The sequence below is a fragment of the Macrobrachium nipponense genome, chromosome 21 (assembly GCF_015104395.2).
Source record: "Macrobrachium nipponense isolate FS-2020 chromosome 21, ASM1510439v2, whole genome shotgun sequence".
NCBI lineage: Eukaryota > Metazoa > Arthropoda > Malacostraca > Decapoda > Palaemonidae > Macrobrachium > Macrobrachium nipponense.
The window spans coordinates 61,569,002-61,595,087 of NC_087212.1; the positions used below are offsets into that span (position 1 = coordinate 61,569,002).

At 35.6% G+C, this 26,086-nt stretch overlaps 1 protein-coding gene across 7 annotated transcripts in view; it reads right to left on the reverse strand.

Moving 5' to 3' along the window:
- The window catches only part of LOC135198078 (sex-lethal homolog), a 299,138-nt gene that overhangs the window by 54,728 nt on the left and 218,324 nt on the right, over nucleotides 1–26,086 (reverse strand). The gene's annotated exons all lie outside the window — the stretch shown is intronic.

Genomic DNA, 26,086 nt, shown 5'->3' on the forward strand with positions numbered 1-26,086 from the left:
CTGACAACACAAGGAATGACTTGGCAGATAACCTCATTCTGTTTATGTTATGTCCATCAGAGGGGAGGAGGGGGGCCTCCAAGCATGTGATTACTTGATAAGTATATATAAAACCTCATTTTATTATAAAAATGATATTTTTATATAAGTAACTTACCAAGTAATTAGTACTTAGTGACAGCCTGCAGTAGAAACTGCCTCTGGTTGGTGTTCATCTTAACCTACAGTGGTGTGGCAGTAAAACCGTGAAGTGCCTCTACCTACACTTAGGCAGCAACTCAAGATTTTGGGTAGGGAGAACAATTTTTAGTTTTCACGCTCTATAGAAGCCTGGAAGTGTGTAATGTTGCCAGACAAAAGATGAAAGCAATCTGAAATATTTTAGTTGGTAAAAATGGCAATTTTGAGTTTGCATATGCAGTCAGCAAAATCTACATCAGCCAAAACATCCATTGACGGAGTCATTTCACAATTATTTGCTTTTGACTTTTATTTTTCTTTTGCTATACTATACAATATTTTTCCCTCTGGCACTATCATTATGAATGTGCATTGTCTCAGCAAAACTACCCCGGTTTCAGTAATATTGCCATTTTGCGGCTATTGGGCACAACATAGGGTATATTGCAGCCTCACTGATACAACAGAATGATGACTAAAAACTCTTTTTGGGCACAATGTAGGGTATATTGCAGGCTCACTGATACAATGAAAGGATGTCTAAAAACTCTCAAGTTGAAAGAAAACAGAAGAAAGAGCATGTCTACTTCTCCACCAGCAAATAGGTAAAAAGAAAATGAAGGAAAAGGAGATGCATATCAACCAGAGCCTGTTAAATTTACCAAATCTGGCAACAATGAGTAGCTGGTACATTATGAAACACTACCTCAAAAGATAAAAAGACATAATTGATGAACTAATACCATGATTGTAATGTCTAGAAGGGATAACAACTCATTTTATAAGAGAGGGGACAAGGAGCCTGGTAGGCTTCCCAAATTAACTTTACCAACAAATGACCATTTTGGGGGGTTTCAAAAGCTAACTATGTACTCCGTTATTTAAGAACCAATCTTAAAAATTCGAAAAGCATTATAGTTCTTGATGATTGTAGAAATGAAAATTCCTATTACATATTTCATATTAGCAAAAAAGTATTTTTTTCTTTTGTTTATTCAAAATCAGAAAATTTAGTTTTTTTTCATGTATTTTTTTGGAGATGAGACAAAAAGCTAAAGAACACTATGAAATATACAATGATTTTTCTATTTACTATAATGTAAGCTTTATACTAGTTTTTAAATTTTTTTCAAGTTGGTTCATAAATAAAGGAGGAGATAATTTTTAAAAATAGAAAAAAAGGCCCAAATCAGTAAAACGTTAATTAAAATAAAAACTATATGACTTAAGAAGACAAAATTTGGCCTAGGTATTCTGTGTATATAGATGAATGTTTTGTGCAAGTTTCCATATCATAGTTGAAAATTTACCTTGCACCAAGTTGGATGAGTGGGTTATGTGCTCACCTACTGGTTCGGTAGTCGCGAGTTTGATTCCCTGCTCTACCTACATGGAATCAGAGGAATTTATTTTTGATGATTATGAGCTCATTCCTTAATATAGTGTGGTTCGGATCCCACAATAAGCTGTAGGTCCAAGTAACCAATTGGTTCCTAGCCATATAAAAATATCTAATCCTTCGGGCCAGCCCAAGGAGAGCTGTTAACCAGTTCTGTGATCTGGTTAAACTAAGACAGAGCTTTGTAGCGAAGGAGTAGTCCAAAGGCTACCAAAGCATCAGTAGAAGTTTTGCAGCAAAGAAGTTAACCGATGGCTAGCAAACACTTCGAATGTGTCCTTGCCCTGGGCACAGTACAGCAATCAAAACCACCAGATAACTCTCTCACCTACACTTAAATAAAACCCAAAACCCATCCATTGAGAGGGGTGGGTGCTCCAGGTACATTATACCCCTTCGACTCCCTAAAACTCAGTACCTTCATAAAAGGTGAAGAGACAGTAGTAGAAAATAATATGCTTCCTCCCATGATACCATGTCAGCACTAATAAACCCAAGGTACTGCCAAAAATGTTGGCAATTTCACTTCCGGAAAATAGTGAGAAGCACAAATTGATTATTGATTACACTTACGATAAAATGATTGTAGAATGGACATGAGGGACAAGTAGTGCCTTAAAGCTAATGAGGTAGCAATTAGGAAAATGCTCTCCTAAATATGAGTGTCTCAGAAAATAAAGTCCATTAGTACAACAGACAAGATAATTTAATCATTGGGCAAGATGAGTTCTTGTCATAACACCCTTGGTGTATGAATGGTCCTGAACTTTCGATTCCTTTCAAGTAATACATACCTGAACAAACCAACTGGACAAAGAGCTTTCTATTCTTCCTCAGAGCTGGAGAGCACTTCTGGGTGTTCAGAGCATGAGCTGGCGCTAGAACTAGACGTTCAGAGCAAAAACTGGCGCCAGGTTGTGGTTGGCACCAGGAGAGTTGGAAAGAAATGGATCCAAGACTTGGATGGGTGCTCATTATTAGTTAAAATCCAAAGGAAATGAGCAACCCACATCTCCTTCCTTGCTTGGAAGTGCCAAGGACTTGAAAGGTCACTGAGATAGGAATGAAAAAAGAAATGGGTCTCTATCCTTAAACCACAGTTAAGCCTAGTTCTATAACCCTAAATGATGGAATACAAGATTCCATGTTTTCTCGGATAAAAATGGGGTAATTCACAAATGGGTCAAAGAGATCTCAACAGAATAGATATAGTGCTTGAGACATCATCTTCAGAAAATTGCCCCTTAAGGCTGACAGAAAAAAAAAAGAGAAGACTGACATTTACGTCTTGCAGTACGTCTAAAAAAAATCATCAATTAACCCTTAAACGCCGAAGGGGTATATTAAAAATTGTCTTCCGTGTGCCGAGGCGGTCTCGGAGTGAGCGTGGAAGCGGAAAAAATATTTTTTTCAAAAAATCACAGCGCACTTAGTTTTCAAGATTAAGAGTTCATTTTTGGCTCCTTTTTTTGTCATTGGCTGAAGTTTAGTATGCAACCATCAAAAATGAAAAAAAATTATCATTATCATATATAAATAATGCGATATATCATAGCGCAAAAACAAAATTTCATATATAACTGTATTCAAATCGCGCTATGCGCAAAACGGTTAAAGGTAACAAGTTAATTTTTTTTCGTTGTAATGTGCATTAAATTGCGATCATTTTGGTATATAACATATTGTAAAACGATAAAAGCAACACAGAGAAAATATTATCACAAAATAATGCATGAATTCGTAACGTGCGGATGTAAACAAATATTTTTTTTCAAAAATTCACCATAAATCTAAATATTGTCCTACAGACTTCCAATTTGTTTCAAGATGAAGACAAATGATTGAATATTACTATACTGTAAGAGTATTAGCTTACAATTGCAGTTTTCAACCATATCTGACGAGTTAAATTTGACCGAATGTCGAATTTTTTTACATATATATATTTTATATGCAATTATTTCAGAAATTAGAAAAGCTACAACCTTCAAATATTTTTCATTTTATTCTACATAAAATTGCGCACATTTTCATATATTAAACTCTATGAATGCCTAATATGAAACGGAGCAAATATTCTGAGAATGCGACGTACGCATTTTGGAGATTTGTGGCGGAGAATCCGCGAGCGGAGGGAAGGAAAGTTTTTTTTAAATTCACCATAAATCTAAATATTGTGCTAGAGACTTTAAATTTGTTTCAAGATGAAGATACATGACTGAATATTACTAGACTGTAAGAGTTTTAGCTTACAATTGCGTTTTTTGACCATTTCGGTAGAGTCAAAGTTGACCGAACGTGGTTTTTTCTATTTATCGTGATTTATATGCAAATATTTCGAAAATGAGAAAAGCTACAACCTTCAATTATTTGAAGTTGTATTCTACATGAAATTGCACACATTTTCATATATAAAACTTTATGTAACGGCTAACTTAAAATGGTGCAAACATTACCACAATCGCACGTATGATTTTTTCAGAAGAGTTACCGAGCTGAGGTAAAAAAAAAATGTTATTTTTTTCATAAATTCACCATAAATCGAAATATTGTGCTAGAGACTTCCAATTTGTTGCAAAATGAAGGTAAATGATTGAATATTACGAGAATATAAGAGTTTTAGCTTACAATTGCTCTTTTCGACCATTTCGGTAGAGTCATAGTTGACCAAAGGTTGAAAATTTGTCACTTATCATTTTTTATATGAAAATATTTCAAAACTGATAAAAGCTACAACCATGGGTTGTTTTTAGTTGTATTGTGCATGAAATTGTGCATATTTCCATATATAAAGCTTTATGTAACGGCTTATTTTAAAATGGTGCACACATTACCACAATCGCATGTATGGTTTTTTCGGAAGAGTTACCGCACGGACGTAAGGAAAACGTTTTTTCATAAATTCACCATAAATCGAAATATTGTGCTAGAGACTTCCAATTTGTTGCAAAATGAAGGTAAATGATTGAATATTACTAAAATATAAGTGTTTTATCTTACAATTGCGTTTTTTGACCGTTTCGGTAGAGTCAAAGTTGACCGAAGGTTGAAATTTTGGCACTTATCGTTATTTATATGAAAATATCTCAAAACTGATAAAAGCTACAATCATGAGTATTTTTTTGTTGTATTCTACATAAAAATGCACACATTTTCATATATAATACTCCATGTAATGGCTAATTTAAAATGGTACAAAAATTAAGTCAAAGTGACAAAATAATTTCCGAGATGTGTCACCGATACTTTTTAGTGTGGCAAGAAAGAAATTCGTGCTTGCGTAACGATTGTAAACAAAACAACACTTGATCCGTGAACTCCCAGCATCCCCCAAGGCACGTGATTCAAGAGTTTTCAGCTGGTAGGCCTATAAGTATTTTTCCGCAAATTTTTTAAAAAAACTTTTGTATGTCGACGTAAAATACGTCCACTCGGCACCTGAGAGACAAAAAATGTCGACGTAAAATACGTCCAGTCGGCACCTGAGAGACAAAAAATGTCGACGTAAAATACGTCCACTCGGCGTTTAAGGGTTAACAGACCTCCAGACAGTCTGGAGCCTGTCCGGGCAAGAGCAGAGCACCTTGGTAGATCTCTTAAAGCAAGTTTATCTGAGAAGGGATGGTTAGGAAAGGATCTTGTAAAGTCCACCAACAACCAAGCAGGTTCGGGAACCCTGACGCAGGTAAAATAGGAATAAGATGTTAATGCAACTTGAAGTTAGCCCAAAGCTTATGGAGCTCCTCCTTGACTATGATGAAGTTTGTGAGGAGAGGAGGTCCCATGGACCCATCTGTAACAGTGTCTGTGCACATGCTATAGCTAATGGTATGGACAATCAAAGAGGAAAACAAAGAGTCCCTGAAGAGGCAAACAGATCCAAAAAGGGTCTGCCCCCATCAATTCACACCCAAAAACCAGGGGATCTAAGGTCCATGATGAAGGCAACACATTTCTGATAGCTCAGTACATCTGCTAGGACTTTAGTTCCCTGAATGAACAGAGTGATTAGAAAACTTGATGATCTGTCCACAGAAAAAGGATTCTTACTATTTAGAGGCAGGGAGCATGGGACAGCTCCTACTTACAAATATATGTTAGAACTGTGGTCTTTTCTGAATGGCTACCACAGTCTAGGAGTGTAGTAATCTTCAGAGGCCTTGAAGAACTTAACAGTGTTTCCAGTCCTCAATACAAACTTCTGAATTGCATAAAAGCTGGAGGATGAGTTGTAAAAAAAAAAAAAAAAAAAAAAAAAAAAACAAAAAAAAACTTAACAGTGTTTCCAGTCCTCAATACAAACTTCTGAATTGCATAAAACTGGAGGATGAGTTGTAAAAAAAAAAAAAAAAAAAAAAAAAAAAAAAAAAAAATCATATAAAGACAGACCAACCAAGCCAAAATCCTGGTGGGCACCAAAGTAAAGTATGGCAGACAGAAAAAGTCTGAAATTCCTTGAGCTGAGACTGCAAAGCCTAGGGAAGACTCTAACCAGCACTCTTGCTGTCAGATAAGAAAATTAGGGCTTCAAATTAACTTGACAAGAAGGCCTAGATCCATCTGGTCACTAGAGGGAGGAAAGACAAAAGACATTTGTCTTGCACCTTCAAACAACATGCCCAGTTTCAATCTTGAAAAGATTTCTAGGATGACTAAGGAAGAACCAAAGGGGGAAACTTCCACCAACAATCTTAAAAATGGACACAGATGTCCTTGTCCAGAGATAGATTTGATGCCTGTGTAATCTGAACTGGAGCACAAGTGTAATTATGGAATCTGGCATTCAAATTAAAGGCAATACCCTTCATAATTGGGACTATAAAACCAAATCAGTTTTCATCTTATGTTATGTTAACCCTTAAACGCCGAAGCGGTAAAAAAAAAAATTGTCTCCCGTGTGCCGGAGGTGTTTCAGAGAGTGCGGAAGCGGATTTTTTTTTTTTTTTAAATCACAGCGCGCTTAGTTTTCAAGATTAAGAGTTCATTTTTGGTTCCTTTTTTTGTCATTGGCTGAAGTTTAGTATGCAACCATCAGAAATGAAGAAAATTATCATTATCATATATAAATAATGCGATATATGATAGCGCAAAAACAAAATTTCATATATAATTGTATTCAAATCGCGCTATGCGCAAAACGGTTAAAGGTAACAAATTACTTTTTTTTGTAATGTACACTAAATTGCGATCATTTTGGTATATAACACATTGTAAAACGGTAAAAGCAACACAGAGAAAATATTATCACAAAATAATGCATGAATTCGTAACGCGCGGACGTAAACAAATATTTTTTTCAAAAATTCACCATAAATCTAAATATTGTACTAGAGACTTCCAATTTGTTTCAAAATGAAGACAAATGATTGAATATTACTATACTGTAAGAGTAATAGCTTACAATTGCAGTTTTCGACCATATCTGACGAGTTAAAGTTGACCGAATGTCGAATTTTTTTATATATATTTTTTTATATGCAATTATTACGGAAATAAAATAAGCTACAACCTTCAAATATTTTTCGTTTTATTCTACATGAAATTGCGCACATTTTCATATAAAAAAAACTCTATGAAATGCCTAATATGAAACGGAGCAAATATTCCGAGAATGGGACGTACGCATTTCGGAGATTTGTGGCGGAGAATCCGCGCGCGGAGGGAAGGAAAGTTTTTTTTCTAAATTGTTTTTGTTTGTTTGTATGGTGCTTTTACGTTGCATGGAACCAGTGGTTATTCAGCAACGGGACCAACCGCTTTACGTGACTTCCGAACCACGTCGAGAATGAACTTCTATCACCAGAAATACACATCCCTCACTCCTCAACGGAATGGCCGAGAATCGAACCCGCGACCACCGAGTGGAACGCTAATACCATACCAACTACGCCGCTGAGAGAAGGAAAGTTTTTTTTTTTTTAAATTCACCATAAATCTAAATATTGTGCTAAAGACTTCGAATTTGTTTCAAGATGAAGATAAAGGACTGAATATTACTAGACTGTAAGAGTTTTAGCTTACATTTGCGTTTTTTGACCATTTCGGTAGAGTCAAAGTTGACCGAACATGGTTTTTTTTCTATTTATCGTGATTTATATGCAAATATTTCAAAAATGACAAAAGCTACAACCTTCAATTATTTTTTGTTGTATTTTACATGAAATTGCGCACATTTTCATATATAAAACTTTATGTAACGGCTGATTTAAAATGGTGCAAACATTACCACAATCGCACGTATGATTTTTTCGGAAGTTACCGCGCGGACGTAAAGAAAATATTTTTTTTAAAAATTCACCATAAATCGAAATATTGTGCTAGAGACTTCCAATTTGTTTCAAAATGAAGGTAAATGCTTGAATATTACTAGAATATAAGCGTTTTAGCTTACAATTGCGTTTTTCGATTATTTCGGTAGAGTCAAAGTTGACCGAAGGTCGAAAATTTGTCACTTATCATTTTTTATATGAAAATATTTCAAAATTGATAAAAGCTACAACCATGGGTTGATTTTAGTTGTATTTTGCATGAAATTGTGCACATTTCCATATATAAAACTTTATATAACGGCTAATTTTAAAATGGTGCAAACATTACCACAATCGCATGTATGATTTTTTTCGGAAGAGTTACCGCGCGGACATAAGGAAAAAGTTTTTTTTCATAAATTCACCATAAATCAAAATATTGTGCTAGAGACTTCCAATTAGTTGCAAAATTAAGATAAATGATTGAATATTACTAAAATATAAGAGTTTTTGCTTACAATTGCATTTTTCGACCATTTCAGTAGAGTCAAAGTTGACCGAAGGTTGAAATTTTGGCACTTATCGTTATTTATATGAAAATATCTCAAAACTGATAAAAGCTACAATCATGAGTATTTTTTTGTTGTATTCTACATAAAAATGCACACATTTTCATATATAATACTCCATGTAAGGCTAATTTAAAATGGTACAAAAATTATGTCAAAGTGACAAAATAATTTCCGAGATGTGTCACAGATACTTTTTAGTGTGGCAAGAAAGAAATTCGCGCTTGCGCGCCTGCGTAACGATTGTAAACAAAACAACACCTTGATCCGTGAACTCCCAGCATCCCCCAAGGCGCGTGTGCTTCAAAAGTTTTCAGCTGGTAGGCCTATAAGTATTTTTCCACGAATTTTTAAAAAAACTTTTTTAAGTCGACGTATGGTACGTCCATTCGGCATACGGGAGACATTTTGACTCGACGTTTAATACGTCCATTCGGCGTTTAAGGGTTAACCACTCAGAGTTAAGGCTGTCTACGATCAAGATTGCTTAAGTAAGTGTGTAAATGTAAGTGCGTAGTTGCATAAGATCAAATTGCACTGTTTGACATGGGTATGGCAACACCACCAAGGAAAGAAATGTAGCTCCCCTTCTTTTCATCTGAAATGCCAAATACAGGGAGCCCCCAATTATTGGCAGCCTCTGTTAATGACAATCTAGTTTTATGGCACTTGTCTAGTGGCATAAAATCAATGATTTATAGTGCCATAAGGGCTGAATTTCAGTTACAGAGCCATATCTTACCTAACAAAAGGTGCTATTAACCGAAGCTTGGCACCAAAAGCACCATAAATTGCAGTGTTTCCATTAATGGCAGTTTTTGCTAATCAGCACCCCGCCAATAACTGGGGACTGCCTTTATCTCCCTTGTAAAACCTATGCACTTGTTTTAGTTTATAATTTACATGTTGCCATAACACTTAACCCTTAAACGCCTATTGAACGTATTAAACGCCAACAAAAATTGTCTGTTGGTGCTTAACCCTTTAACGCCGATTGGACGTATTAAACATCTACGAAAACTGTCTGTCGGGTGCCGAACCGACGTATGGTACGTCGACGAAAAAAAGGTTTTATTAAATATTCGCGGAAAAATAGTTATAGGCCTACTAGGCAAAAACTTTTGAATCATGCGCCTTGGGGGATGCTGGGAGCTCACGGATCAAGACGTTGTTTTGTTTACAATCGTTACCCAGGCGCGCAAGCGCGAATTTCTTTCTTCTTGCACTAAAAAGCATCAGCGACACATCTCAAAATTATTTTGTCACTTTGACATCATTTTTGCACCATTTTATATTAGCTGTTACATGGAGTATTATGTATGAAAATGTGTGCAATGTAGAATACAACAAAAAACAACCCATGGTTGTAGCTTTTATCAGTTTTGAAATATTTTCATATAAATAACGATAAGTGCCACAATTTCAACCTTCGGTCAACTATGACTAGACCAAAATGGTCAAAAAACGCAATTGTAAGCTAAAACTCTTACATTCTAGTAATATTCAATCATTTACCTTTATTTTGCAACAAATTAGAAGTCTCTAGCACAATATTTTGATTTATGGTGAATTTATGAAAAAAACTTTTTCCTTAAATCCGCACAGTAACTCTTCCGAGAGGCTAACTGTGCTATGTAACAGTTAAGTTAGGCATGAGTACTACAGAGCCTAGGCTAAGGACTGCATGGTGTCTGGTACAAGACTGCTGTCCTTAATGAATTTTTGTATTACAGAGAACCAGTATAAAAACCAGTGCTAGTTCTAACACTTATGAAATGAATACAATTAGGAATAAGCTGCTTTCACAATGTATCCACCTAGTGTTAAGAACAAAGAAATATTAAAGAAACCACATGAGTCAGCCTTACCCTTAACTCAAACTACAAAAATATAGATTCGTCCGTCTCTGATATCAAGTACCAGTTCTAGCTAAGAATAGGCTTACAATATTAGCCTAGGCCTATGAGGTACACTTGTAATAGCTTATGACCAGTTTTGAATTGTTATGTAAAGGCTAGGAAGAGTTAATTTCCTAAAATGAACAGTAGCCTCTGAATGTAAGTCAGGACAAATGATATCCATACTGTATACAACAGTAGACAGTAGTAATAACATTACACAAGGCAAAACAAGTGTGTTCTTAAAAAATAAAACCAAGCACTGAGCCAAAGAGGAAATGGAGGATGCCTGATAGATGGTGGCAAATGGACAGATGGACAATATGACAATGGGCACTCAGCAACCATTAGCACTCCGAAACTGGGTGCTTGGCAGCCACTGGCACTCAAAACACTGCGGGCTCTGAGGTCAACGCTCGGCAGCCATTGGCGTTCAAACACTGGGCGCTTGGCAGCCACTGGTGCTAGAATACAGCGCACTCGGTGGCCATTGGCAGTTTTTGTTTATTTGTTTGTATGGTGCTTTTACGCTGCATGGAACCAGTGGTTATTCAGCAACGGAACCAATGGCTTTACATGATTTCTGAACCATGTCGAGAGTGAACTTCTATCACCAGAAATACACATCTCTCACTCCTCAATGGAATGGCCGAGAATCAAACCCGCGACCACCGAGGTGGGACGCTAATACCATACCAACCACTCTGCTGAGGCGCTGCCATTGGCGGTCAAACATTAGGTACTCAAGAGGTGGGTGTTTGAATTCAGGCAGTCCCCAGTTACCAGCAGGGGTTCTGTTTTCGGCAAGGTGCTGATAAGCAAAAACAGCCATTAACCAAAACTCTGCAATTTATGGCACTTATGGTGACAAGTTTTGATTAATGACACCTCTGTTAGGTAAGTTATGGCACCATAACTATTAAGGCACCTTATAGCACTGATAACCAAAACATGGCCCATTATGGTGCCATAAATCTGCTATTTCATGGTGCTAGACATGTACCATAAAACCGGATTGCCATTAACCGAGTCCACTGATAACCAGGGACTGCCTGTACTAGGCACTTGGAGGTGGACACTCGGACACTGGGTACTCAGACACTAGGCACTCTGACACTGCTGGGCACTTAGATTGGAAGAGTGTTTTAGCGCCAATTAAAGGCTCTCCACAACTAGAAGATATGTTTCTTTAAAGGACAAGATATCCCAGAAGAGCACAATCAACACCATTTGTCTACACTAGTATCCATACCTGTAGATGATAAAGAAAGCAAATGCCTATGGATGTTTTACCAACAGCTCTCTGTCGAGACCTGCAGACAGCGGGATCGACTGAGGAGTAACTACCCAGGAGAACATTCCTTTGGACTTCCACAGATTTCAGTATGGCTCCTCCCTAATGAATGGGAGTCTGACAGGGACTGGGTTTAGGAGTCGACAGAGCCAGATACTAGTAATTAAATGACAAATTTTTTCATCAATTTATATTTTTCATAGCTAGCAAACCTTCGGTCTTAACAACAGGATAATCTTCTAGCACTAGCTGGAAACCAGTATAAACAATCAAAGATTGTAAAAAAAGGAATCTGTGGCACCTGGCAACTCATGCATATACAGGGTGGATGTTTGGGCTATTAAAAAAAAAAAAAAAAAAAAAAAAAAAAAATGCAGCAGACCAGACCGGGGAAACTTTCAGGTCAGCCAATCTAAGAAAAATGACAAAATCAAATTTTTAAAGTCAATTTGTATTTTTCATGGCTAACAAACCTGAGGTCTTAACAAGACAATCATAAATTTTACCAATGTATGCATGTTTTCTTCTAATATTCAATTTTATTTAATTTGTAAAATTATAATTACAGCTCACACTATAATTACCATAACAATATAGAACTTAAATTAGTAACAAATTGTGAAAATATTTGCAAAATATTTGTACGTATAGATTTACCGAGATCAAGATGCAGTAACTTTTTTGGATTATGTATACATGTTTTTTTAGTATTCCTTTGCAATTTTCTCAATAAAAATTACAATTATAACTGACACACCATCATAAAAGATAAGAACTACAACCAACAGCAACCCCTGGGGTATATTTATGAGCAAATATATAGAAATAGGCATCATTATAAAAAGACATCATGAGAGAGAGAGAGAGAGAGAGAGAGAGAGAGAGAGAGAGAGAGAGAGAGAGAGAGAGAGAGAGATACCATTATCATGAGCTGCCTAGAATCGGAGAGCTGAGCCAGTCTAAATGTTACCATTAGTAACCAAATCGATGATGCATAATAATGATAACCACAAGAAGGAAATCTATCCACCACTCAATTACTGCTTTTGTTACTCATATGAGGGTATTTGTCCATCATGGGTTAAAAACTGAGGAGTAACTACCCGCGGCAAAAATCTTGTAACTCCCATGGACTTCAGTATGCCTCCTCCCTGGTGTATGGGAGTCTGACAGGGACCTTTCTCTAGGAGCATCGGGGGATGAGTAGAAACCTCCTTCACTGCACAACGGACGAGTAGACACCTCATTCACTGCACAACACTTCATTATTGTTAACCCTAATAAAAGAGGAACGAAGAGAGGGAGCCATGCATGGGAGCCAGTGGAAAAAATTGGATTCAGGGAGACCACAGCAGGTGTCTTGGCTGTCAAGAATGTCAAAACTTCCAAGAGCCCAACAAAACCCCCCAAAAAAGCACAATTTCTCTCCTTACTACAAACTGCACTTACACTTATAGTTCTCCGCAAAGGAAAGTGTAATGAGATGTTAAAATCTCTACCAACAAATGTTTAAGTACAAAAAGCACCATCATGCGAGCAAACCTCAACTCCTAAGAAAATGATCTGAGACTTGCAGATATGCATTTCAATAACAAAAGTATCAGTCCTGTAGCAAACACGTTTTACATTTTATTATGTTACTCGGCAAAGACGGTAGCAAATTTAATGTTTAAGTTTATTGAGCTACCCGGTAAACATGGAACCAAAGGCAAAGTTGCCATTATTAAGCTACTCTGCAAGGATGGTATTATGCTACTTGGTAAAGGCGGTAGTGAACGCAAAGTTATTATTACAGTACTCTGCACAGATGGTAGCGAATGTAATGTCACCATTTTATTATGCTACTCAGTAAAGGTTGTAGTGAGTGCAAAGCTATTATTACGCTACTCGGTATAGGTGGTAGCAAACACAAAATTGTTACTACGCTACTCGGCAGAGATGGATGCAATGTTTACGTGTCTTTTTATGTAGCTACTTACTGAAAAAACAACCCTTCTTCAGCAGATATTTCAGTAACTTTTGCTCTTTATGCTAGTCTGCCCAAGTTATTTTTCCTCAGGTAAACAGTCTATAGTCCAGCTTTGCTAGGCTAAGTGGACAATGACTGCTTCTATATCACTAGTAGCTGATTTCCTACTTACTCAAGGAAATCAAGGAAGTAGCTAATCAATTGTGAAATTATAAACTTAGTAAAAACTTAATAACAGTATACTGATCCTGAAAGTTATAGGCTTCAAGGTTACTCAAAATGAACAATAGATCACTGAAATCCAGTTACATAACCAGCAAAAGATGAAAAAAAAAACGGCCTTAAACATCTGATGTTTACATCGAGGATGACAGAAACAGAATGTTGTCGGTAGTGGGCGAGGCTGTCACCTGCACTATAAAATCAAAGCATTGCCGCGAATTTAGAATTTTAAGCTGTCGTACTAGTTAGAAACTATGGCTATGTAATTACTTGGTAGGTTACTTATATAAAAGCAAAAACAAGAAATGACTTCTTGTAGACCAAGCTACAATTTTCAACTTATGGATGCATTTCATCTATGATTCCTCCCTCCCTTATCAGATTGTAATAGCAAAATGTTAAACAAACTGTGAGGGAAAATTAATAACTTCAAATAACCTTTGAAGCTATCGCCTACTGCTGACATTCCTCTTCCTGATACCCATCATTCTCAACAAACTGACATCAAATTAACTTTTTTAAGAGAATTCTAATATATTTCTCAAAGACTGGATAATTTCTCCAATATGCAAAAATTAATATCATTTTATCATCCAAGCAGTCCCAAGCAAAGAATATTTTCAGTTAAATATGGCTAATTATAATGCACTTATAAACTGAAGTAGAGGTCCTTCAAGAAACTGATGATGGCATTTATAGCAAGCCTTGATATACCTTGTTTGATGTTAATCAGGGTTGTGTCATGAGACTTCTACTTGCTAGTATTAGTCTTTACTGATGATATGACTATGGCCTACAAAAAGTCAGTAGTATACAGTAAACATCCCATGATATTCTTATTGCAGTTATTTGCTGCCCCACTAAAGAAATCAAACTGCTGCTAGCCTCTACAGAAATCTGGTTGAGATTAGGAACTGGAGCAGTCAGCTTTACTGATTAGCATAACTTACACTGCTCCCAGATTTACTTTGCAATGAGAACAGTTTCCTTATGGATTCTGAATTTTGACAACACCTTTGACGCAACGCATTCTTTTCTTATATAACAAATCGGTTACTTAACTCAACACCATTGCAAACATTTTTATATCAACTTCTCCAATGTGTGATTATACACAAAAATTTCTCTCCACTATCCCGTCTTACAAACTTTCTGACTCAACTCTTTTTCTAACCCATTTTTCCTTGATGTCTTTGTCCTAATGTTTGTATCTACTGCTTGTCTGACAAACTGTTCCTCATCCTTCCCTATAAGCCCAAACTACCTCAATCTTAAGAAACATCAAATCTTCTCCCTGATCCTCCCAGTCTCTGTAAACTCAATGTCTTTTAATCAATTCCTCATTATTAATATAATCTTAACACTGCACTATGGCATAAATCTTTTCAACATCTTAAGTTCACACCTTTTTAAAATATCTTCCATTTTCCTTGGTCAATACCCGTTCTACTGCACAGAATGGTTCTGTGTATATCTCAAATACCCATCAGGTATTTGTTTTAAAACAGTACATTTTGACCATCAAAAAAATAAAAAAAATAAAAATCTCAGAAATATATAATCCTAAGCAGCTCATATGAAACTACTCACTACATTTGGCATATGTGTGTTCATAATGTTTTAGAAAATATACAGTACAGGTAAAACAGACAGTCCCCAATTATCGGCAATCTGCTTTTATGGGGCATGTCCAACAACGATAACCGAATTTTTGGTGCCAATCCCCGCTTATCAGAGAGAGAGAGAGAGAGAGAGAGAGAGAGAGAGAGAGGAGAAGGAGAAGAAGAGAGGAGAGAGGAGAGAGAGAGAGCGAGAGAAGGGATAGAGGAGAGAGATAGAGAGAGAGGGAGAGAGAGAGAGAGAGAGAGAGAGAGAGAGAGAGAGGGTTGTGACCAGCAGGTAAACAGAAAGCATTTACAATACTCAAAAGATTAAAGAGATTAATTTGGCTTGAAGATATGTCACCTGAAGTGTTAGTAAATATCTTCTGAAAACAAAAACAAAAATGCTTTTGTTCCAGAAGAATCTCTGAACCAATAATTTTCCACTCAAAGTAATAAGAATGAATTCATTCTATTCCTCATGTAATCAGTAAAATATATAACTTTTAAAAATTACATATTGTACTTAAAACACACAGACACATGTCATAGCCAACTTCATAAGAGCAAAACCTGATTGACTGGCTGGTTGCCATGGAAATCTCTGTTATCCAATGACTGCCCTCTACTTCTGTTCTATTTATAAACGTGTTGTTACGGCAATAAATTTGAACGCTTTCATGATCATGATTACTATTTAAATGTTGACGGTAAAAATTGCTAAATTTGCTTTATAAGGCAGTCCCCGGGTTACGACGGGTTCGGCTTACGACGTTCTGAGTTTAAGGTGCTTTTCAGCTATATTTCTCAGAAATTATTTCCAGGGTTACGCCACCTACAACGCTGATCTACCAGAAGAAATATGACACCAAAAATTCTAAATAATCAATATATGAAGGTTTTTTATAAAAATGGCAAGAAGAATGCAGTTTTCATAGTTTTGAATATACCCAGACCTTACAGACCTTACAGACCTTACATCTTGTTCGGGTTGCCCCAGGTCCCTCAGTGTGAGGGACACCCTCTAAAGTTCTACCAGAGAGTTGCTAGTACATCTTCCGGTATATTTTGCATCTTCCAATCTTGGATGGTCTGGGATGCAGTTTAGATATTTGTCGAGCTTATTCTTAAACACATCTACGCTCACTCCTGATATATTCCTCAGATGAGCTGGCAACGCATTGAATAGACGCTGCATTATCGATGCTGGTGCGTAGTGGATTAATGTCCTGTGTGCTTTCCTTATTTTTCCTGGTATAGTTTTGGGCACTATTAATCTACCTCTGCTTGCTCTTTCTGATATTTTTAGTTCCATGATATTTTCTGCTATTCCTTCTATCTGTTTCCATGCCTGAATTATCATGTAGCGTTCTCTTCTCCTTTCTAGACTATATAATTTTAAGAATTGTAGTCTTTCCCAGTAGTCTAGGTCCTTAACTTCTTCTATTCTAGCTGTAAAGGACCTTTGTACACTCTCTATTTGTGCAATATCCTTTTGATAGTGTGGGTACCATATCATATTGCAATATTCAAGTGGACTACGAACATATGTTTTATAAAGCATAATCATGTGTTCAGCTTTCTTGTTTTGAAGTGCCGTAACAACATTCCCATTTTTGCTTTACATTTTGCCAACAGAGTTGCTATTTGATCATTGCATAACATGTTCCTATTCATCATCACACCAAGGTCTTTAACCGCTTCCTTATTTGTGATGGTCTCATTATTAGGTCCCTTATATGCATATAGCTTTCTTTCTCTGTCTCCATAATTTATTGATTCAAATTTATCAGAGTTAAATACCATCCTATTTACCTCTGCCCAATCATATACTTTGTTAAGGTCTCTTTGTAGAGCGTTCCTATCTTCATCACAAGTAATTTCTCTACTTATTCTTGTGTCATCTGCGAAACTACTCACTACCGAATCCTTCACATTATTGTCTATGTCTTCAATCATAATAACAAACAGTATTGCAGCTAACACCGTACCTTGCGGCACACCGGATATTACCTTGACTTCATCCGATTTCTCGTCGTTTGCAATAACTATCTGTTTTCTGTTGTGTAAAAATTCTTTTAACCATCTTCCTACTTTATCCACGATATTGTGTTTTCTAATTTTCTTCGCTAATATATTATGGTCTACTTTATCAAAAGCTTTTGCAAAGTCTAAATAAACCACATCTGTTTCATTTCCGCTTTTCATATTTTTGAATATGTTCTCACGGTGGACTAACAGTTGGGTTTGTGTACTTTTTCCGGGTACGAAACCATGTTGTCCTTTATTAAACAAATTATTTTTTATTAATGTTTCATAATATTTTTCTTCATTACCCTTTCATACACTTTCATAATATGTGATGTTAGACTCACAGGCCTATAATTACTTGCCTCTAGTCTTGATCCACTTTTGAAAGTAGGGGTAATATATGCTAATTTGTGCTCATCATAAATCTTGCCTGTATCTACACTTTGTCTTAATAATATTGCAAGTGGCTTTGCGATAGAATGAACTACTTTCTTTAACAAAATAGCAGGAATTCCATCAGGCCCTGCAGCAGCTCCATTTTTAATTTCATTAATAGCCTGCACAATATCAGCTTCATTAATATCTATGTCAGCTAAATGTTCACTATTTCATCCCTTACTTCTATATCATTATCTTCATTATCTATTCTAGGGGTGAATTCTCTCTTATATCGTTCTGCCAGTATGTTGCAAATTTCCTTTTTTTCATTCGTTAATCTCCCTTCAATTCTCAGAGGGCCTATTTCTATTCTTCTTTTATTCATCTTCTTCGCATATGAGTATAATAGCTTGGGGTTTTGCTTGATATTTAATAGGGTTTTTCTTCCAAGTCCCGTTTTTCACTTTCTTTTGATTGTATAATCTTTTGTTCTGCATTTTCTATCTTACTTTTTAGTTCTATAACTTTCCATGCATTTTTTTTCTTTTGCAAGACCTTTTTTCCACTTTCTGATTTTCTGGAACAAGATCCTTCTGTCTCTTGGTATGCATGAATGATGTTTACTTTTCTTCTTCGGTATATATTTTTCCACTATTTTCTCCAATATATATAATATCTCCGTATTTACCCTTATGTCATCACTTACGAAAATGTTATCCCAATCTTTGTTTAATTCTTCATTAATTTCTGACCATTTTATATTTTTACTGTAGAAGTTGTATTTTCCATATCCTTCCCACTTTTTCATTTCTTGCTTATCTCTATTTTCACTTGCTTTGGAATGAACTGTTAATTCTATGACATTATGGTCTGAAATATTCGCATTATAAACTATTATTTCTTTAACATAATTCATCTCGTTCACAAATACTAGGTCTAAAGTATTTTCCTTTCTTGTTGGCAGGTGATTTATTTGTTGAATGTTGTATTCTAGTAGCATATCTAATAGCTTTTCAAATTGCCTCTTATCTTCTGCACTACTATTACTCTCTTTTTTATATGTATAAGTACAACCACAATCTCCTATTCGTTCTTTCCATTCTACGAAAGGAAAGTTGAAGTCATCAGATAGGAGAATAGTCCAGTCCTTGTGATTTCTACATATATCATCCAATTTTTCAATTATTAAGTCAAACTCTTTAGTATTAGGAGGTCTATATATTACTATGTTCATCAATTTTTCAGATTCAAATTCTACCGCTATTAGTTCACATTCTGAGTTACTATATTTCTCATATATTTTTCCTTGTTTTTTGTCTTTCCCATATATTGCGGTTCCCCCTTGATTCCTATTTTTTCTATCTGATCTATAAGTTTGGAACCCTTTTATTTGATCATCATTCCCAGTCTCTTGGGAATACCAGGTTTCACTTATATTCATTATATCTATTTTCTTTTCATTTTGGGTTAGTTCTTCTAAGTACTCTATTTTTCTTTTTGAGTTACTCGTAACTAAACCCTGCGCATTCATCACTATGATGGTTTGCGTGTTTTCTCCTTCATTTAATACTGGTAGTAATAAGGATTTTCCCATGTCTCTTTCCTGTTCTGGTATGTTGTTCTTTTTTTCATTTCCAGAAATTCTGACATTAAAAAATCCAACTTTTCCATAATATTTGATCTTCCTTCATCATAATTATTCATTTTGTGTCTGAATCTGCAATTTTCTCCGTTTCTGCAATATCCTCTTGCATAATAAATACAGTTATTATCTCTTGAGTAGAATTTCGGAGCTGATGCTTTGAAATTTTTTGCTGACACCTCTGCATATCTCATTGGTGGTTTGCTTTTCTCTTTTACCTGATATTCTTGATTTCTCTCTTTATTTGTTTCTTTCTTATTTTGGATTTTATTACTTGGTTGGTTATTTATTTGATTATGATTCATGGCTACAGGGTGCATATATTTGCATTTTTTGTCGAACTTACATCCTTTTCCTTCTTTTAGGTTTTTACATATTTTTGGATGCAGATCTCTGCAATCATCCCCATATCCATCTAAGTATGCACATTTACCATATATTTCATAGTTTTGACATATCTTAGGATGTTTGTAGTAACATCTTTCTCCAAATCTGCAATTCCCTCTTTTCAAAAGGTTGCAGATTTTGTCTTTCTTGTCTATTTTTTCCTCTTTCCCGTCATTGTATAGATCTGGGTAGAGCCTCTTCGGGATTTGCTTTTCTGTTGTCATATCGTAATTTATTTCTTCGTAGGTATGCTGCTTTATTGCCTCATATGTAGTATCAATGAGTATCTCTGCATCCATACTTTTATCTTGTTCTTTGTTTTCCTTATTTTTTTCTGTACATTTCATTTTTGTTTACTTCTCTTCCGTTTTCATCTTCTCTTTCTTCTTATCTTCTTTCCTCTTCTCTTCATCCTCAACTATATGTACATTCAATCTTGATTTAATAACATTGTCTATCCATGATAGACATGTTGAACAAAAAATTCTTGTATCTTTTCTCAAATCTTGTATTACCTCAGCACACTGTGGATGGGTCGGAATGTTGCATTAAAAGGTTTTCTTAGGCTTTTTTATGATGTTCCGGCTTACGATGCATCTCAAAAACGGAACACCCGTCATAACCCGGGGACTGCCTGTATAATTATTTCTTCTTGGTCTTACCAAAAGGATAATCTTCTAGTGCCAAGCTGAAAACTGGTTAAAAACAATCAAAGATTGTAACAATGAATCTGTGGCATCTGACAACTCATGCATATACAAGGTGGCTGTTGGTCACTGACCAGGCTTGGAAACTTGTGATGCACCAGTCTTTCTTCAACCACTTGGAGAGTGGTGTGTTGCTTCGCTCTCCTTTTCCAAGCTTTTTTTTTTTTTTTCCCTATCTCAGCCTGTGTTTTTTTTTTTTTTTTCATTTCATTCAGCCCAGAAGTTCTGTAGATGTCAAAGTTTTTTTTTTTTTTAGAAAAGCCTTCTTTCTTTGCCATATTGACCTTCCTTGGGAGAGATGCTATTGCAGTAGATATGACTTATCCTCTGCATCGTCATCACTTGTGTTATGAGTGATATGCTGGTCTGTCTCCCAAGGAAGTATTGCCCCTTCATGGAGACGGCCCACTTACTTTGGTTTAGTAATTTGTTTTATCAAGATAATTTGGAAACATTTGTAATGACATTAATGTTTTTATGTATCTTTTTATTTTCTCACACATATCTGGGAACATTGCAATGTTTTAGTATTTCAGAATGTGTGTTAGGAGATGTTTGAGACATGGATTCGTGTTGAATACAAGTTCTTCCCAAACTTCAACACAAATTTTTATGCCATACAATTGCGATCTTCCCTTCTGCTTGCAGGGCCAGTTGTGACTGTCGTCTCGTCTCTTTCCATCATTTTAGTGGGAATGGGACATGGGTTGTACAGCTCACTCCTGGCAGTCCCCAGTTATCAGTGGAGTCCCGTTCCCACGGCTTGATGAGCAAAAATCGCCGATAAACAAAAATTGACGATTTTCAGTGCTGATAACTGGTTAATGGTGCCTCTGTTAGGCATGTATTGGCACCGATAACCAAAAATCAGCGATTTTCGGTGTTAGACAAGTTCCATAATACCGGATTGCTGATAACCGGGGAATGTTTGTTATTTTAACTTTTAATAATACAGTAGCATATGAAGAATCCCACACAGTGTGCGGCAGTGATCAAATGTACGACTGCAAACTGATGATGACACAGTGACAATAAAGAACACATGTTAGTGAACATATGGTCTTAATTGTCCCACTAGGCAGTCCCCAAACCGAGGTTCCGGTCCGATGGCTTGACAATAAGTGAAATCCGGCAAAAGCCAAAACTCTGTGATTTTTGGCCGATACCAGGATTTCAGCACAGATAACTAGTAAATGGCACCTCTGTTTGGTATTTATCGGTGCCATAACTCTATTATCGGTACCGGAAACCAGCTCATTATGAAGCCGAAAAGCGCCAATTTTCAGCGTTGGACACGCAATAAAACCAGACTGCCAATAACAGTCTGTCAATAACCGCGGACGGACTGCCTGTATCTTATTACTGATGTTGTTACTTATCTAACATTCATTTAACAGTATATTGATATAAATAATAAACTATAATGAACAAATTACTATGCTTTGAAATGGTAAAAAGGAAAAAAAAAAAAAATTTTTTTTGTTACAGTAGCGACATTAGATTATGCTCCTGACACCACAGTTCCAAATTCCGAAAAATTCCAAAAAACAAAACACATCTGGCCTCAAGGATTTCAGAAAAAGGATTGTGTACCTTTAAATATTTCAACTCCCCCTTCCCCATATTTTCTTTAACACCCACACAATCATTTTCCTGAAATATACTCTTCCTCTTCCCTTGTGGGGTTGCTACTCCTATCTATATGATGGCATAAATGCCATAAACTTTTCATCTTTATCATCAATTGAAATAATAATATTTTGTCTTCCCCACAATGTTAATCATGATTTAGACCACAGACAAAAGATGTTGCGTTTGCCCAACTTCCAAAAGCTTAAAGAGGAAATTTTCAAGCAACCCCCTTACCTGTACCCAAAACCCTAGTACAATAAGTGAAATTTAGCAGCGCAACATATACTTAATCAAGGAACTATACTGCTTTTCTACCCAATATTTAATAAAGGAACTATGCTGCTTTTGTATCCAGTCTGTACATTCTCCTTGGCAGTAATATTGACAATGATCAAAAGTTTACAAAGAGCATTAATATTACTTTAAAGTGCCACATACTACTGCCAAAGAAGGCAAGAATAGCTGTTTTTGGTAGTGAATACTGGTTAATTTATAATGTTAAGTTCTCTTTTTGTATTTTCCCTTTCTTCAAATAAAGAAGTCTTTATCTGAGATATCTTGTTAAAGAAGTCAATGACTTTCTAGGCTTGTTCCATGTCAATCTTTTTTGGTCATTATTAATAATAATAATAATAATAATAATAATAATAATAATAATAATAATTAATAATAATAACAATAATAACACCCAGAAATAATCACTTCAATCTTAACCATTCATTTACCATTTCCATAAACAAAACAAATCACATACACATCAAGTGAATACAAGGAACAGTGTGTTCCATACACTGATCTCTGGCCAATCTTTAACCTTAAAATTTAAGGCACTATATTTCACATACAACAGCAAGCAAAACTACTTTCAGTCTTCAGTCCAAGGAGGAAAACAATGACCACTAACTAATAAAGAATAGTACAGAATTTGAAGTACCAGGAATTGTCAGTGCAGAAGGGGAAAAAAATAACCCAGAGAAGTAACAGAGAAAGGAAAACCAAAGGATGCCAACAGCTAAGTAAAACAAATTGTTCATAACAAGCAGACTTAGGGACCCTACACGAAACTAGCAGAACTAGTGTAGAAATATCACAGTAAGAGCAGCACACCAGTGCTGTGAACAAAATGTTTGTACAACCTGAACCTAGATATGGTATGCATAATTACAATATGTAATAAAAAAATAATCATGATAATCATAATAAATATCATATATATATATATAATAAATGATAAACATAATAAATAATAATACCATGTATATATAAAATATATAACACAAAATACAGATTTAACCTCTTCTCGGCAGCAGAAAGTTTTCCCCTCACACGAAATCAGCACCGTATACATATGTAATCCCATATTTGTTGAACCTTTATAATTATGGAGCTTAAATAACTTAATGATTAAACATACAAATGAATAATAAACAATGAATAACAAATTGAAGGAAAGTGCATGCTGTAAATAAATATCAAGTAAATAATCAATAAACATACAAAGAAGAATCTGAAAAATAAAATATTTAAGAACATCAGTAATATAGTATAACAATGAAAAACATAATGCAAGTTTGAATGTGCATGTGCATGTACACACACACATGCATGATTAAAGGAAAATTAGTTTAAAGCCAATATTTTCTATATGATTTTCTCAAGATAATGTTGACAGGAAAATCTTAAAAGGAGCACTGACAGGGTGGGGTTGGAATTTTTTGTTTCAAGCTGATTTTGACAGCTTCATGCATATATTTTCAGGTGCCAAAGTGTTATGGCCATAAATTCCACTTAAATATATTTGGGATGATAATTTGCCAACCCTGACACCCTCCCTAAGAACTTTGATCTTAACTGGAGAACGAGCATCAAAAAGCTGCTCAATACTTTCTGCATACTTTTCCATTGTTTGAATGAAAATGTTTTCCTAACATCACCCTACAAAATATCATTTTCTTAGTACCTGACCACAGTAGTTTTCAAAACTCATCAGACATAATTTGGTAATTTGGCTTTATTCTGTATGAAACAGACCATGCCACTTCCCCTTGATGATTTGGGAAAAAAAAAAAAAAATAGTTTTACCATGTATGGCCAACTCACAGTTCACTGTCTGCATACAAACTCACCTGTGTAATACATGGGCTTCCATGTATTACACAGTTCTTTCTCAGTTCCATCTGTATTTATGTGCTTTATCAATTTCAAACATCAGAAATAATTTTTTTAATCTTACATGTGTTATATATAATTAAAATTTTTGCTTTCAGTCAATGCCTTCTTGTTGAGGTGTCACAGTGAGTCCTTGCTTTTAATCATAGTTAGTGAGTTTTTTTTTTTTTTTTTTAGTTAATTTTGAATCCTCGCTTAGCATGTCTCTTTTGATAGGGCCTTTTCTGTTGTGGTAAAGTAATTTATGCCCTTGCTTAGTACCTATCACAAATTTTTATTATTTGTTCAATAATTTAATTAAATGTGCCTGATAACTTTTTACAGATCTTCACTTGATCCTACTCTAAGCAAAGATTTTCAGAGTATTCTCTTCACATTTTTACACTGAATTATTTGTTTTAACACTGAATTTATTTTTTCCTCTGTTCAAACTAACGGTTCCCTTACATTCATTTCTGTCTTTATCTTCACTTTTATTTTGATGTTTTTATTTTCCGACTACTGTTGCTTTATATTCCAAGTCCGACTACTGTTGCTTTATATTCCAAGTAAGTCTTTTATGTTTATGTCGATACAACAAATTTTCTAAGACAACTTGTATTTTCCATAGCTACAAACCTGAGGTCTCAACAATAGGGTAATTTCCAGTGTCTAGTTGGATCCAGTTAAATAGCCGATGAAAGCATGGAATCTTGTGAGATGTTTCCTTTTTTGTGAACTAACATTTTGTACTGAATACCTGCAATTCCTTAAGCTTGTTGTGGCCTTTGGGGAAGAATTCTATCTTTATGCAAACTGAGCTGGAAACGTGGATTTTCAGAAAACATTTTTATATATATTTCCAGGAAATTATTTCTTTTTAACCTATCAAAAAAACTTTGTTTTTGCTTGGTTCATGGTAATGGGTGGCCCTTGTGCTTCACTCCCATTTTTGTATTCGTCTACATCATGTTTTAATTTCTTACACTATTCAGTTGAACTCCACATAAGAAAATCAAAGATGTAAATAGTCAAAATATTCCCAAGAGTTTTTGCCCTCCAATGAAAGCCCAATGGAGGATGAAACTGTTAGGAATATTTCAACCATTCACATCTTTCATCTCCCTGTGTGTGCAATACAACTGAATAACATATCTGTGTGTGATAACCAGTTAATGACGCCTCTGTTAGGTATGTATCGGCTCCAATACTCTATCAACAGTGCCGATAACCAGAAGTCGGCACATTTAGGCCATGAAAATCACCTTAAAACTGGATTGCTGATAACCAGGGGCTGCCTATACTATTCTTACATTATATGAATTACTGATTTAGTCCCTGATATGTGCTGACCTATCAGGAAGCATGTTAACTGTGGCTAGGTATTTTTCTCTAACAGGATGGTAAGGCCTTCAGTTCTGTCAGGTTGTTCTTGGCAGTGGCCAATGTAGGCAATGTGCTTGACACTGTGCTTCTAGCTCTTTCTCTGGTACGGCAATGGCCTTATCTGCACCTACTGTCATCCATAGAGGCTTGTGTCTCCCAGATACCCTCCTTTCTTAGATGTGCTCCTCTCTCTGTAATCTTACGGTTGCCACCAGAGTGAGGGTCAGGTCCTCATCTGCTGATTCTTCCTTCTTATAATGACTTCTTATAGCCAGTGGTCAGTGTCACATCTCACCTGATTAGACCAGTACTAAATCCTGGAAACATAAAACATGAGCATGGTATAGATGTGTTCTTCTTGATCTGTGACCTTCCTGCATTTTGATCCAAAATTT